Source organism: Polyodon spathula, chromosome 9 (assembly GCF_017654505.1).
Source record: "Polyodon spathula isolate WHYD16114869_AA chromosome 9, ASM1765450v1, whole genome shotgun sequence".
NCBI classification, from domain to species: domain Eukaryota; kingdom Metazoa; phylum Chordata; class Actinopteri; order Acipenseriformes; family Polyodontidae; genus Polyodon; species Polyodon spathula.
This window is the reverse complement of record NC_054542.1, coordinates 48,158,330-48,175,189: the sequence shown is the minus strand read 5'-3', so window position 1 is coordinate 48,175,189 and position 16,860 is coordinate 48,158,330.

Sequence of the window (16,860 nt, the reverse complement as noted above, 5' to 3'; positions counted from 1 at the left end):
TTTCATTTCAGATATGTGCATTGTTTTCCCTTTAAATGAAGATGTAGTGAGTGCTCTGTACAAACACAAGACCTGCTGGTTTTAGGGTTAGGGAGGGGTCCCAGATGAAGATGCAGTGAATGCTCTGCTCAAACACAAAGCCTGCTTGGTTTAGGATGCTCCTTCAGTCCGTGGACATGCCCTGTCTGATAAAACACTGCAGTGCAAGTAGATTCAGTAATGCCCTATGCATGTAGCAGCACGCCCATGCTTTATGAATACTGTCCAATACTGCACCCATTGACACACTCAGTATTCACAATCGATGCCAGGCCAGTATTACTGTCTATGGTGCTCACACACCACATTGGGTATGGAGGGTGGACAATGAGGATCCGCTTTCCCAGCACAGCCTGCACTGTCGAGTACTTTCATCGCACCTCATACCTGCTTTGCATCACAATGACTAGAAGGTGTTCGGCATTATTTCATGGTAAGAGGAACGTTCACAAAGGCATTTTGTGAACGTTTCACTTTGTGCAGTCATTTAACTAAATCTTTGAATGGACAGTGTTAAATGACATTAAATGGGAAAGAGTTTAAACCTTTCCTTTTTTATTGTAAATCTAAAGACACGCTGAAAATGCTATGTAAATCAGCCTCTTGTATATTGTTTGGCAGGGTGGGAGGAAATTTGACTACCTGGACATTTTGCATTTGAATGATAAGAAAAGCCGTTCATGCTTTTTTCCTAACATCGTGGATATTTCTAAAGAGATTGCATTCAGATTGTTTTACTCCTTCTATCCGTACATGTAATCGTTACAAATTCAGAAGCACTTTAAGGGTGCTGGATATAAACAGCACTGTTCAGTTAGGTCTGTTCATCCACGGGAATCCACGGGGTGTGATCGTCCATACAGTGTCACCACTCAGCCTTGCCCTGGGGGAGTGTCCTGTCAGAGGGGGGGAGGGATAGGTCCATGCGCACTCCATCCCTGGCCTCACTGAAAGAATAGTCACGCAGGTTATCAGTTAGTTGCAGTTGTTATGCTGTTAACATGGTGTAGACACCTGTTCGCTTTATTGGGCAGACTCCAGCTGAATTTCCATTGCATTGTCCTCCCCTACAGTTACATAACATAAATGGTTTTAGATCAATGAAGTGAAGCCAGCCGTCTGGAACCCCAAGGAGTGGAACAATAATATTGCCAATTAACTGCAGCCTCTGAGTCCATATCCTCAAGATTCGATTTATATTCTGTAAACATCTTGAACTGTTGGATTGTCATGAGAGTTGGGTAAAGTTAGTCACCGTAGACAATTTCATTTAGAAGCTGTTAAGACATATGGCTGTTATCATTAGCATACTGTACATCAAACATCTGTCCTTTCATCATTTCTACATGGAATGGGGCATTCTACTATGATTGCAAAAATGAGGAAAGTGGATTGCTTGCTAGTGCAGTTCTCATGGTCTTGTTGCCATGTCATTGTTTACCCACTAGATGGCACTATTTAGTCATTTATGTAGAGATGGCACTGTTTCTCTTTCACAGCAGCAGGAAATAAACCTATAGGCGTTCCTCCAAAAACAATTTACTTCTGCTAATCTCCTGCAATGCTGAATAGGTGGGGTTTTTGGCCCAACATGAGGCAGTCAACTTTTGCTGACAAGGGATATTTCTCGAGTACATGCAGCTTCAGATAAATGTTTCAGTGGAATTCCAGAACATTTTAAAAAGTAACCAGTTCTGCTTATTCAAAAGCACAAGGACCTAAGGCAGCCAGGAATGTGGTTAATGCACTTGTTATATCTCAGTAGGCATGTCATGGAGCAGGTGGATCCCTACTGTGCTGAACCCCTGTTAAAGGCTATGTGCTAAAGCTGCTAGCTTGGCCTTGGGTCAGACTGCAGGGACGCATCTTTGCTCAAGACTTGATTTTATTTCTCAGTGGAAGCACTGTTTGTTCATTTCCCTGCAGTGAGTCGCTGGGTTGATCTCTTGCACATTGCGAGAATTCAAAGCCTGCAGCCTGATCAAAGGTTTCAATTCAAGAAAGCAACTAAAACAGAAGCCAGTATTTCCATGTATGGTTGCCATATGTTGAAATGCGATACTTACTGGCTGGCATGAGGTTCTTTTCAACACTGAGTGGTTTCAAACAATCCCATCTTCTTTTAACCAGGTACCTCTGGAACTGTCTGTATTGTTCAGATACCTCCCACAGGTCCCCCTGCATTACAGTAACCTCTTCCCAATATTGCACACTTTGAAAGCATAACGATTTAAAATGTTCATGAACATTCAACTGTGATTATGGGTAAAGATGAAGGGGTTAAATAGAATATGTAGGATATTGATATTTTATTAAAGACCTTTTGATCAAGTTCACTGCAGCTGCCTGTTTTGTTCCTTTCCTTGAGTTTAGTTTCAGTAGGCACTGTGTTGTCACATTAGTGAGCAGACACACAGACACACAGACACACACACACACACACACACACACACACACACACACACACACACACACAGACTCATCTCTGTAATGAAGTAGCAGTCTGTTTGAAAATACTCCCTGGCATGAGATGATGGCAGATGTTTCCAAAGTGCTGCTGCCTTACATTTCAATCTTGCTGTTTGAAAACCAACATGATGTTGCAACAACTGTGGGTTGTTTTTGCAGCACTCGGATCACAAGGAGAGAAAGTCTGGTGCAGTTTTTGTTTTTTCTTCTTCTATGCAGGTGCAAAGAGTTAACTGCATTGTCTACACCAAAATCTTCTTTAATCAAACTGAAAGCTCTCAACACAGCCGTCTAACCTACAGCACAACATCTGTTCTGCTGAAGGTTAGTTTTGTGTGGTACTGTTCTTTTTTGTCTGTGACTTTAAGCTTGGTTAAGAATATCCCATGGCAGAGTTTTAAAATGTTTTCTTTATATATATATATATATATATATATATATATATATATATATATATATATATATATATATATATATATATATATATATATATATATACACTGTATGTTATGTGATACATCAAGGACACTGAACACCAGCTAGCCATTCCAGCATTTCCATTAGTAGCATGTGAAGAATGAGTGTTAGCTGTAAATAGAGTGGAGCTGGACAGTGTTATTGAAGAAAGAATGCAGAGAAGTGGTTTTAAAATGCAAATCGAGTTGAAACCCCAACAGGAATCTCAAAACCATGAGCGCAAGCAGAGGCTACTGCTCTAGTAAACATGCAGGTGAGTCCTTAGGAGCATGCAGCTTGTGACCTCTTATAAGAGAATTGAGAAGTGAAGTGAGAGGCAGGGCTGACTGCAAAAGCTACAGTATGAGACAGAGCTAACTGCAAAAGCTACAGTATGAGACAGAGCTAAACGCAAACGCTACAGTATGAGACAGAGCTGACTGCAAAAGCTACAGTATGAGACAGAGCTAACTGCAAAAGCTACAGTATGAGACAGAGCTAACTGCAAAAGCTACAGTATGAGACAGAGCTGACTGCAAAAGCTACAGTATGAACTTGTTACAGCTTAATTAGTGTACAAAGAGAAAGCGCATGGACCTGAGATTTGACAGTGAGGTAGATCTGTTCAGAAAGCTCGGTTCTTAAACAGTATTTCACAGAGACCCTTTTTGGTTTATGTCAGTGTGAGTGATTAGGTGGAGAGTGTTTGACACGCTCAAGAGCAGACACTGTGTGTGACCCACATTGACTCAACATGCAACAGCTGCTGTTTGTTTCCAAAGTATTGGTTGGATAGACTCCTGGAGGTGCACTGTTTGCAGCTTTAGACATTAACCAGGGTGTGGTCACTTTATTAGGAACCTGCTAGGAAACAATGTGGCAGCTGAATGAAAGGGGATATGATGATTAAAAGAGTACTGCTAAATCTGAAAAGGCATCAGTAAATATGCACATTAAGCATTCTGGGACAGTGCCGTCTATATTGACCAGAGAGGTTGTGGCAAACATGACATATCGATATTGTCCGTTTAAAAGAGAACTAATTACGTATAAAAAGGGAACAATTCGCTTGTTGAGGAAGGCTCGCTGGAGGTCACTTCAGCTCCTGTTTGCTATGCAGTCTGGGATGGAAGGCATTGTGTGATGTCAATTTGTTTGGTTATTCAATTAATTAATAGTCCCCTTTTTCTCTGGTTGATTATATAGGACTTGATTAGGATGATGGGTTTTCTGGTCCTGGTAATATGGTTAAGTTAAATAATTTGATAGGACATTGATTACTATCTGGCACCCTAGAGCTTGATGCCGTTACAAGGTGAGGAGTAAAGCATGTCGCAGGTATCAAATTCCTAGTCCTAATCAAGTGTATAGTTATACCCGCTTCTCCAGTCATTTCTATACATGGCAATTATAGCATATAATAAGCAAGCTCAATAATTAAGAATTAAGAATACAAATACCAACATGACGTGCTCTTCACACATATACAATTGAAAAATACTTGATGTGTGCTTGCATAAAGCTTGATCCCTGTCCCTTTTCTATTTCTCAGCAGCAGCTCTAATTGCTGTTACACTGGGGTTTGATACAAGTTTGGTACAAGTATCAGTCATATGAAATGAAGAGAAGTGGCTGGAATCAGAGGACACTGCAGGTTGTATTATTTAGTTCTGTGTTAAGCTCTGACAATATGTGCCCTTCAGCACTGGAGGCCCTGGGTTTGGTTGTCTAAATATCCTAGCACACAATTTGAAGCAATTGTCCGTCTCTCTTTGAGGGGGGGGTCAGACATCAGACCTGAGGTGTGAGGGAATTCTATTCTATAGCCAGCCCCCCCCCCCAATCTAGTGTTCTCTTATAACTCCATAACTCTTATATTTAATCTATAACTCCACTGTAATAACACTGTCATTGCAAGTGGGGTTACACAGCACTTGCATTGTAAATACTGCATTGTAAATATACAAGCACATGTAAATACAGTGCAATTAGAAAAGACACTAACAAAGGTCAATCTTTTTCATTTTGTGCTTTTCCATTGTGCTGCATTTAACTACACAACAATATGTACAAGCATAGTTAGGAACACTTCATGTAAAGTGACACTGAAAATGAGCAAAATAACTTCCCATTTCCATTTTTTTTTCTATAAACATAGAGCCAACCAGTTAGGAAAAAAACATGTATGCCTGTCAAATTACACTGATGTCGATGCTTGTTTGTACACACAGAGGTTTTGACAGAGAAATCTAACCACGCCCTGACTGAGCAGCCTTGGTTACATCCTCTGTATAAAGCACTGCTCTGTATACGATCATAGCAGAAACACTGTGTGTGCAATGTGCTGTGTAGATTACTATAACCCAAGCACACTGCAGCCTGACCTAAAAGACGGCCCATCTACAGCAGAACCATCACAAAACCAGTCTCACTATTGAGAATGTGTTTATCTGACTGTGTCGATTTTCTATATGTAAAGTATGCATATTTTCTATTTGAATATATATATTTGAGTGGATGAAGTCTGCACAAGCAACCAGTGGGTGTTTTAACATTGTCAGCTGGTTTATGGAATAAAAAATCAAATGCAGGTTAGGGTATACTTTTCACTGACAGTAACCCTGTCAATAAAAGGTGTTTCAGGGTGAAATGCCAGCAGGATTGCTATGGAGTCTGAGCACATGGCAGCTTTGCCATGCCGGCCTGTTATTGCTGTTATGGGCTGTACCATCATAGAACTGGTGAGGAAAATATACTTTGCAGTGGATTGCACTTCTTCATGGTACTGACTCAACATCCGTGCCATTGAATATTCATGCTGTGGTGAATGTCTTCTGGTTAGAGGAAAGACAGCTTGGTTATATTACACAACTGAAGAATGAAATGCTGTCATGCCCCTTTATATATTGTAAAGTACTCTTATCAGCCTCTATGAGTTAAACCACCACAGTTTAACTGTATTGAAACTTCAGTCAGTAGTACAAGTAAGTGGAGTGAATAAGAGCGAGTGTAGTGCGAGGTCTCAGCCCAGTCACGAGTACTAAAAACAAATTCACAATTATCAAAGCTGTTGTTTTAACAGAAACTCAGCCAAGCAGGACCAATCAGGAGTCTACGTTCTGGGTTTAAATGACATCACAATGTATACGTCTGGTAATGAATTTCGCGAGGTGCAGTAATTGAAATTGAAGTCTGTAGGCAGAGTTTTATGCTGTGCTTGTGCTGTAACAGGTGGTTTAGCAGAGCACAGCAGGGTGATGTATTGTGGGCAGTAGAGTAGAAGTTGATATCCACCAGGTGGCAAAGGTTAAATTAGGTGTCATTGTAATGAATACAAAACAGTGATGTCACCTATATAGCATACTGTACGTGGCAAAACTTCAGTACTTCTGTAATGTTGCAGATACTAAAACTTGAATTCTATATATATATATATATTATATTATATATATATATAATATATATATAATATATATATCTATATATTAAATAAACTTAAATAATGAAGAAAGCAATCCTGCGGTAATGTAAGTTAGAAGTCTTAGTTTTGTAATATGTATCCCATGTAGAGCACGTAAACAATGCTAAGGGGGAGTGCTTGCTGGTCCTGTGACTGGGGGAATGTCACAGCGCAATGCGGTTATATTTCAAGTGCATTATTGATTTTCTAGAGACTTTTAGAAACATAAATCCATGCTACCTTCCCTTACAAAGGGGGAGTAAAATCATAGCAAACTAATTAAGCACAGTGAAGGCATGGTAAAGCATAGGGAAGCATAGTAAAGACCAATGAGTTATGGTAAAACATATTAATGAACATTGTGATTCAACTCTCTGTATCCACCACAGTGTTTGACATGCTAATAACAGGCATCATCACTAGTACATCGCCTATTGGATTTCTCAAGACAGCGTTCCCTGTTCTGTCAAAACATGAAAGTAGGACCTGAGAGAATTACAGTAACAAAAAAAACCCTGCCCTAGAACAAACATTTCCAATCAAAAGTTACAAAAACTAGGCACATACAAACCTGAGGTGATCTGCAGTTGTCTGATGTGGCTGGATTACAGTACAGTACAAGCAAACGGCCCTGGATGGAAACAATGCATCATCAAAGCAGAAAGTCACCGGAGCCTGGTTAGGTTCATGTTTGCTGTGGGTACAGACTGAGAAGCATGCCCAGAAGGTGGGCTGCTCCCCTCATTCCACAGGGTTCACTTTCCACTCCACACGGTTTCTGTGTATCACGACTCACTCCACTTTCACCACCCCTTCTTTATAGCCCCTGTTTAATTAAAGGGTGCATGTTCGTGTCAGAGCCCATGTGAAGAACTTCATGACGCCTGGATGTTATCATTGAACTGTTTTTGTCATTAACCTCTATGAAGATCGCTTTCTGGACTGCCTGCAGCACACATGATTGAGAACTTTGCAGCCAGCATGTTGTAGATATTGCTCGGTGAATTTGAAAAGGGAATTCTTGTTAATTCTGGTACAGTACAGGGGCACAAAAACTATTTATTTCAGTATCCTAACACTGATATTTTAATTATATTAGAAACAGTACAATACATTTGAATCCTTTAATACATTTCATAACAGAGGACATTTTTCATTAGCCACTTTAATAACCCACACCTATCCAAATAAGGTCATGTCTCAAGCTAAGGTAGTGTATTAGTCAGGAATATTAATATCAAATGCATGAACATTATATCAATACCCTACAGACCAAAGCATTTACATATTTTATAAAAAGTAGATTTGTTGAGAGGTGGTTGTCATACAAGGACTCTCATATGAAGTTCTTTACTGTACAAATCCATTGCATTTAACCACAAACGGGCAGAAATAAGTGATTACACCACATTTTAATGTACTTAATACATACTCTATCTACGTTAGGTTTTTTTATTATTATTATTATTATTATTAGTCATGCTTACATACTGTTAATTACATTTTAATAGCCATTTAATTGAAACCCTATTTACTGATGCTCACAAACCCAGATCACACAGAGGACGCTGATTGGACAGGATTCAGTTTCTCTCAGCCGGTGGTATAGGGGCCAGCACGCCTTCCTGCTGAGTCACCACTGCCACTCATTGCAAGAGCACAATGGGGGGGGGGGGGGGGGGGGGGGGGGGGGGGGGGGGGGGGGGGGGGGTGCAGGTATTGCTGCAGGTATCAATGTGGGGACAACATTTGAGAAAATGTCCCCACTAAGATAGTAACTCCTGAAAAAAAAACGATGTTGTGGGGACATCCCCACTTTGTAAAATGCCCTTTAAAAAAAATCTAAAAGTGCCAAAATATTTAGTTTGTTGTTGACTTTCAACCTGTGTGGAATTTTGTCTGACTGGAGTTAGAAATAGTAAATAAAAATATAGTGAGAGTCAATGAGAAGTCCCCACAAGTATAGGAATACAAACGTGTGTGTGTGTGTGTGTGTGTCTGTATTCATTAACGTTACTTATTGGGCTTGTCCAAAAAAAAGTGACATCTCGGCATGAAATGCACTATAAATGGAAGATGTGCTGTTGTTGTTATTCTGCCTGTTCTTAACTGGGCGGGACAGGAAACAATGAAGATTGAGCTACTAACCCTTCAGAGGTCACTCAGTGACTCAGAGGTTGATAGGTCAGATGTCACTTTTGTTTATTATTGAGTAAGTTCAGTTGCTAAGCGACATATACTGTACATCGCTTGGTACATTTCCTCAGTTGACTGTTTTTTTTTTTTTTTGTTTTTTTTTTAAATGCACCCCTCACCTACTGACTATGCTATTCAAGCCTGTAGCTACTTTATAGGTTACATCATCATTTTCCATGAAAGACTTTACAGAAAAATGGAATATAGAAAGTAGGTGGTCAGCGATACTCAACCAAAAACAAGTATTTATGCCACAGCTGTGAATTCTAAATCAGAGCTATCAGTATGATTTAGAGGTGCTGACCAGGATGTATGTCAGCAGTAATGCAGAATCTTATAGAAGGAAAATCAGTAATGAAATGTTTAATCTCAATTTTATAGGCAATTCTCCAGAAGAATGCACACATGTAAGTGTGACATATAAACAGATAGAGCAACAGCTATACAGACACCCCGCTACATCCACAGAACACAACAATCTCAATAACTTGTGGTCAATACCTTTAATAGCAAGTTTCTGGATAAGCAGTTCTCCAGCTTTGCACACCTGTAAGTGTGACACACACACACACACACACACACAGACACACACACACACACACACACACACACACACAGACAGACAGACACATAGCACAAGTGCCTCCGCTGTATTCCCTTCACAGAGCATTACATCTCTGGCAGAAGATAATAAGCAAGACCAGGGCATGCTGTCACATGACATGGAATAAATACTGTAGAGCTTGTTTGCAAGCTGTATGTGGAGAGAGGGAAACACAAGAGCATGTCAAGCAATGTTCATGTTTAAAGAAATCCTCCACTCGGAGGACTATGTCAAGAGACACTTTGACTTCAGTGACATCAGTGTTATTGTTGCTTGGTTTACAGAAAACAAGTCACCTACTTATGTCAAATTCACTATGCATAACGTGACAGAAGCTTTGCGTCACTCATCCGTACAGTAATAAATGCAACATTACAAAGCAAAGCAGATATAGGTTTTATTTTCTTGATATTCATTTTAATATTGGTAGTCTCCCAGGTGCAATACATGTTCTAGTAAAAGCAAAGCCAGGATAAGGCAATCAAACCAGATGAACGCAGTTGATTTGTGTTCTTTGAGCAGAGAGAACTCTATTTAACCAACAACAGCTTGTTTTTCACATCAGCCTGTCAGCAGACAGATTAGATGCCACATTATTGAGAGCTTCAGTTGAAAACAACCCCTTACCAAAATTAGCTATAGCCTCGCTAGGGGAAAAAATACATAGGTTATGTAACTTGATGCTGTTTGCATAGTTTCTTTCTTTTCTGTTTAGGGTTTGCATTTAATTTGATATCTGTTATATAAAAACTATAGGGACCGCCCACCCTCTCACCCACCTCCACACTGCTGAAATCATACGGTCGCTTTACCCATCACCTCCTCTCTTACTATTTTTGAGTTTCTGAGGAACAGCTCCATTCTCTCTCACATACTCTCACTCATAAATGGAAGAGACTTTACTTGTCATCTCATGTTTTAAAGAGCCCCAAGCAGCTACATTTATCATGTACTGCATATCATTTTCAATAGACATAAGGAATGGAACCAGTCCCCTCCCAATACAGATTTTCTTTCAAATGCATTCAGTATTGAATACACCTAGGGCCAAACTCTCAAAGCAATTTAAGCAATTAAAAGTTATGTGTTGCTGGTAACTTTACTGCATTTTTTGTTTCTATTTTGAAAATCGAACAGCGATTTTAATAAAGACCTTTGAGAGCCTTGCACCATGTGTCTCTGGTTCACTGGGACTCAATGTCTAGCAAGTCCTTGGAAGAAGCAGAAGGAAAGAGGAAGCTGTGTTAATGACGCTTTGAGCCTATGAAATGGTCTCTCGAGGGAGGAGCCTTGTCTGTGGGTCAGTCAGCTGATGCTCTGCTGTTTGAAAGTACAGCTGAACCTTTCCTCTTGGCAGGCAGTCTAAGGAGGGGTTTGTCCACATTGCTGCCAGCCAGCATCCTTTATTTCCTGTGCTGCTGCCAGTGACTGCACCCTGACGCGCACACATTGTTTCTGTTAGACAGGCCAGCTAGGGTTATCTGAACAGAAAACACGCTCCTCATAAGAAGGGCTTTCAGTTCTGCAGCTTTACCACGACTTCTTGTTTTCATGTTTGTTTGTTTTTTTTGTGGTTATTGCTGTTCACCCTAGTACATGTCCTGGCCTCAAAAAAAAAAAAAAAAAAAAAAAAAAAAAAAAAAAAAAAAAGGCGACAATTTGAGTAGAAGAAGCTGTTAAATAAAATACATGTTCTCTTCTGATTGCCTGTCATCTAATACAAATAAAAATAGGCTGTGGTGGGTCTAACTACACACTATGTATTGCTACTTAGTTTAAACAACTCTTTTCCTGCTTATCTCCAAGGGAATAATACATGGCTTTGATCTAAACTGCTGTACTGAGAAAAATATGAGATAATTCTGTGTAATCATTGATGTCAAGTACTGTGTTGTAATGCACTATATAAATGTTAAAAACATGAACTAATGTTTTTAATATTTATGAACAGGACTGAGAAATACATTCTGTACTTTTCTAATCTGGATCAAAAGACACAGAACTGAGAAATGCATTCTGTACTTTTCTAATCCGGATGAAAAGACACAGGACTGAGAAATACATTCTGTACTTTTCTGATCCGGATGAAAAGACACAGAACTGAGAAATGCATTCTGTACTTTTCTAATCCGGATGAAAAGACACAGGACTGAGAAATACATTCTGTACTTTTCTAATCCAGATGAAAAGACACAGGACTGAGAAATACTTTCTGTACTTTATGAAATTCACACACACCAAAATGGACTGGTTATGTTCCCAGAAAACGCACGGAGCTGCTGTCAATCATATAAAGAGCAATGCTGGCCCTTGCTACCACGTGGGTCTGTGTTTCCCATTTGATCCTCCAGGAGCGTATGTCTTATTGTGGAAGAATTGTAAACTTCCTGGCACAACCTAAAATACACCATTATCGAACCAAGGGCGTGGCTGTGGAGAAACAAAACAGCTTCTGGAACCCAGAATTTGTATTTTCATTGGCTCACGGCACTGACCAATAAGACCAGGTAGATAAGAAGAGTTAAATTCACCAAACCCCAGGCTGTCATTTGCTATTATCTTAGTAATATAGAAATGCTTGTGTACTTTCTAGAGACCCAGGATTGTTTTACAAAAAACACTGCAATAGCAAAGTGAATTACAAAAGTACAAATAACAGAGGCCTGTATATCTGAAAGTGAGACATTAAACTGTCTATATAACTCTTGCTCAGTACTACGGGTGTAAATGGCACAGTCTAAGTCACCTTTTTTGTCAGACTGAAACTAGAGGAACAACATTGCAGCTGATAGTCCCTACACTATAATGCACTATAATTACAGAGATACGTATTCTTATTCTTTACATATGCAGCCAGCAATGCCAGTGTTTGTTGCAAGAGAACTGAAGTTGGAAGAGCAGCAATGATCATTACATGTTCAAGAACTGTCTGTTTGGGCGAGCACGCCCCTAAACACATTACCAAAAATACATTTAATTTAGCTTGCTTAAACAGTAGCAAATGGATCCAAACAAACCGTGGTCTTTCGAATGCTGCACCAGCCCTTGAGATATGCCTCAAGCTTCCTTTTCCTCTTCACACATGTTGAGCTGATGCTGAACAAACAATGAACCCATGCCATGGTGCTGGCAGGCAGAGCAGAATAGAGCCCTCTCGTGCCCTGCCAGAGTGAAGAGTACTGTCTGCATTCCTGCAAGGGCAGGCTAGCTCGTGGGAGCCTGCTGACAGCCTGCAGTCAGGAAGTCTCGCATTTGTTTTTTCTTTTTCTTTTTTTTTTCATTCAGACAAACAGTAGGTGCATCTTAACAGCAGCTATAGGAATTGGACACAACAGATAAAAACACCTGCCCTAACACTGTCAATGAGGTGTAGCGTCACCCCCAGCTCGGCACTGACTCCACATTACAAGCCTGAAAGGTGCTACGCTGGACGGATACATGAATATTCCTTGATAATTATCGTACTCAAATTCCGTGAGCTAATTTAGGAAAGGAGGGACTCTGTGGTTTAAGCTGTTTTGCTGAATAACTCCAGGAGTCATCACCCTGTCTCTACTTAGCCTCCTCTAAAATTCCAGTGAGAAGAACAACTATTTACATTTTACAGGTATCTCAAACTTTGCTGTAATTAAACTCCAATTGCATGTGTTGTTACATTTTAGATACATTGTAATTACACAACCACATGTGTAAATGCAGTGTAATTAAAAAAATACATTTCACTGTTTATTTAATCATGTTGTCGCATTATAACTGCACAACTATATGCATAATTACTGTTACTACAGTGTAATAACAACGAACCTAGAGACACTCAATGTAAAATGTTATGCATGGTGCCATTCCTGATCATTGTGTTACAACATTGCCTGTTGGAGGCATGCTGCCTTTTTGCCTACCGCAGCCCCACTACCAAACTTATCTCACTGTGATGGACAGAACCACAACCCAATCCCATCCGCCATTTTGCTATGCAACCCATATGCTCTGGAAAGTGACAGTATATCAACTCAAGTACCTACAGTGCACAGAAGCAGGGGCTTTATTGAGCAAGGTGACCCACCGTGATGGCTTAAAATGCATAGGCATACACCAGCCAACTAGACAGCCTCATCTCTCTTACAACAGCAGCTATAGCCAAGCTGCCCTGACCATTTTATTGTAACTTCCATAGAGGGTTCAAGGGGGAAGGACTTCTCCAGTGAGATTAATCCAGGTATGGCCAACGGTTTTGCATCACCTAGAATTTTAGGATTTAGACTTTTTTTTTTTTTTTTTGAACTGCATGAACATAATTAAAATATTTTATTTAGTATCAGTACTCAAATAAACTACAAAACAATATTGCAAAAGTCTACCGGAAGCCATAATAGTACAGTATGTCATGCAAGATTTCAAAATGTAAACATTTTCAATGTATATCAGTTTGTGCAGGCTTGGTGGTCCAATGGGTAAAGAAAGGGGTTCCCAGTTCAATCCCAGCTCAGCCACTGACTCACTGTGTGTGACCCTGAGCAAGTCACTAACCTCCTTGTGCTCTGTCCTTTGGATGAGATGTAAAACCAAGGCCATGTTGTAAGTGACTCTGCAGCAGCAGTTGTGATGCATAGTTCACCCCCCTAGTCTCTGTAAGTCACTTTGGATAAAAGCGTCAGCTAAATGACTAATTAATAAATATTTGGAAAAGTACAAAGCAGTGTGTAATTCAATATGTTAGCGTAGCTTTATTTATTTAGCAGGTTTCATCTGACTTCTTTACTTTTTCCATTGATCCATCTAATATTTCTTGATGTGTACTTCACTTTGATGTCTAATGAAGTGGGATTTGTTATGCTTTTGATTAAATAAGATGTTTTGTGTATTAACGTCATGATTGCATGAAATAATTAAAGTGCAAATGAAGAACAGATTTTTTTAATTTATATATTCAGCATCACAAAGGCTCCAGGTTAAATGATCAGCAGCAGCTGCAAGGGCTGAATAAAAAGCCTCCTGTAGTTTCTGGTTTAAAGCGGAATCTATTTTGTTGGCAGTAACATCAATTTTGGTTGTGTTCCTCGGAAAACTAATATAGTTTAGATACATATACATAAACTAATTCCTTTCTCACAGCTGCTTGACGAAAACAGACACGTCAGCACAGCACTGCTGAGCTGTCAGCCACATCAGCACAACACTGCTGAGCTGTCAGCCACATCAGCACAGCACTGCTGAGCTGTCAGTCACATCAGCACAGCACTGCTGAGCTGTCAGTCACATCAGCACAACACTGCTGAGCTGTCAGTCACATCAGCACAACACTGCTGAGCTGTGAGTCACATCAGCACAACACTGCTGAGCTGTCAGTCACATCAGCACAACACTGCTGAGCTGTCAGTCACATCAGCACAACACTGCTGAGCTGTGAGTCACATCAGCACAACACTGCTGAGCTGTGAGTCACATCAGCACAACACTGCTGAGCTGTCAGTCACATCAGCACAACACTGCTGAGCTGTCAGTCACATCAGCACAACACTGCTGAGCTGTCAGTCACATCAGCACAACACTGCTGAGCTGTCAGTCACATCAGCACAACACTGCTGAGCTGTCAGTCACATCAGCACAACACTGCTGAGCTGTCAGTCACATCAGCACAGCACTGCTGAGCTGTCAGTCACATCAGCACAGCACTGCTGAGCTGTCAGTCACATCAGCACAACACTGCTGAGCTGTCAGTCACATCAGCACAACACTGCTGAGCTGTCAGTCACATCAGCACAACACTGCTGAGCTGTCAGTCACATCAGCACAACACTGCTGAGCTGTCAGCCTCGGGATCTGCACAGCAACGACCAAAACTGCTCCTGAAAACTACAGGTTTTTTTTTTTTTTTTTTTTTTTAGTTTTTTTTTTGTCACAACAAAAGTAACTGTTTTTCTTTTTCTTTTATTATATGACTTGAACTACCGTATAATGACTTGTATATAATATCATGGATTAAATAAAAAAAAAAATCTTAATATCAGTTTTGATATTAAGATTTAAAAAATGGCTTTTTGTTTTGGGTTCTGTTCATTTTGTAATATCAATAGTGCACTATCAGCAGGACATATTTTTTCTGCCACATGTTTCAAGTAAAATAGGATACCAGATGCAATAGATTTGTTTCCTTGTGTTTTTCTGTCTCTTATTTTTCCACTGGGTTTTCAGTTCATTTCTCTGTGGTTTATAGATTCAGTATTGGCCTGGTCCTTTAATGCTGCTTCTGTTTAGACAAGGTCTTTCAGTGCACTTGCATCGGAAGTTTGCTAAGACATCTACTGTATCCAGTGAATACAAATTAGAGTACAACCAGGGCAGTGTGAGTGCAGTTTCTATTTTCTCCTCAATAAATGCATAGCTGCTGTGAAAACACATCTCCATGTTCCTAACATATTTCTATTGATAGCACAATATAGACCTGAGAGTCTCTGAGAACTCATTGATGGGGGTTTCTAAAAGGAAAAGCAGCAGTAAGTCACACCTAACTGCTCATATAAAACCAGACAGCTCAAAGTATTAGTTTACATAACAGCAAAGAGGGAAGTACTGTGTGACATTCCATGCAGAGAGAAAAAAAAAAAAAACCTATAGATCGTTAGAAAGTAGAGCTGTATTATTCTAATAATTTCTTGATATTTTTTCTGGTTTGTACAGATGCATTGAAACACACTAAAGGGAAGAGAGGGAGCTCTTTTAAGGGTGTCGTTCATACAGCCTGGTGGTGTAAAAACTGCAGCACAACCCTTTCCCTGCTAGCATTGTGTGTTTCCTGATGCAGGGATTGATGATTCCACAGGGGTTTGGGGCTGATAACCACCCTCTGGTTTGCAAGATTTACCTACACATCAGGGACATCAAAATGTGATCAAACAGTCATGGACGCAAGCCAAGCGTAATTCAATGACACAGTTGCCTGTACAGATCCCTTACTGGCCTGTTATGAGCAAATAGTATCTGCATTCTGTTTGGAAAAAAAAAACCTAAAAAATATGTTATTCATTGAAAACTCTTCTTTTTCAATGTTTTATTGAAGTCTCACTGTAACAAAGTGCCCGCCCCTGTGTATATTATCTGTTATGTGTTGCGTGTGGTGTGTTAAATGTTGGTGTATAGTCATTGGTACACGGGATATAAACGGGTCTGTGTAACACGAGTGTTTAAAATGTATATTTGTATTTAGGCACGAGGATTGCACAGCACTTCACGTGCAAGTAAAAAGTAGTAATATGTGAGCACGGGGAATTGCACTTTATTAATTCACGTGCTGGGATTCAAGTGAATAATTAATTGGTAATTGAATCCCAGCACAATAGTATATATAGATGCACGTTGGCACATACTGGTTTGTTGGGTGTTCGGTGAGCGGAGAACGGGATTGGAGACGGAGGAAATAAGTAAAGTAATAATAATAACGAAGTATCTGCTCACCGTGTTTGTTAAGTTTAGTCTGTTTTCGTTTGTCTATTTATTTTGGCGTAGAGTGCCGTGTCCTGTGTTTTTCGTGTTTGTGTAAACCTTTTATTTTGTATTAAACCGGCGCCAACAGGCGTCTTCATCACTTCATTTCATCCGTCCTGTGTTTTGTGTATTTCATTACTTTTCCTGGTTCTGA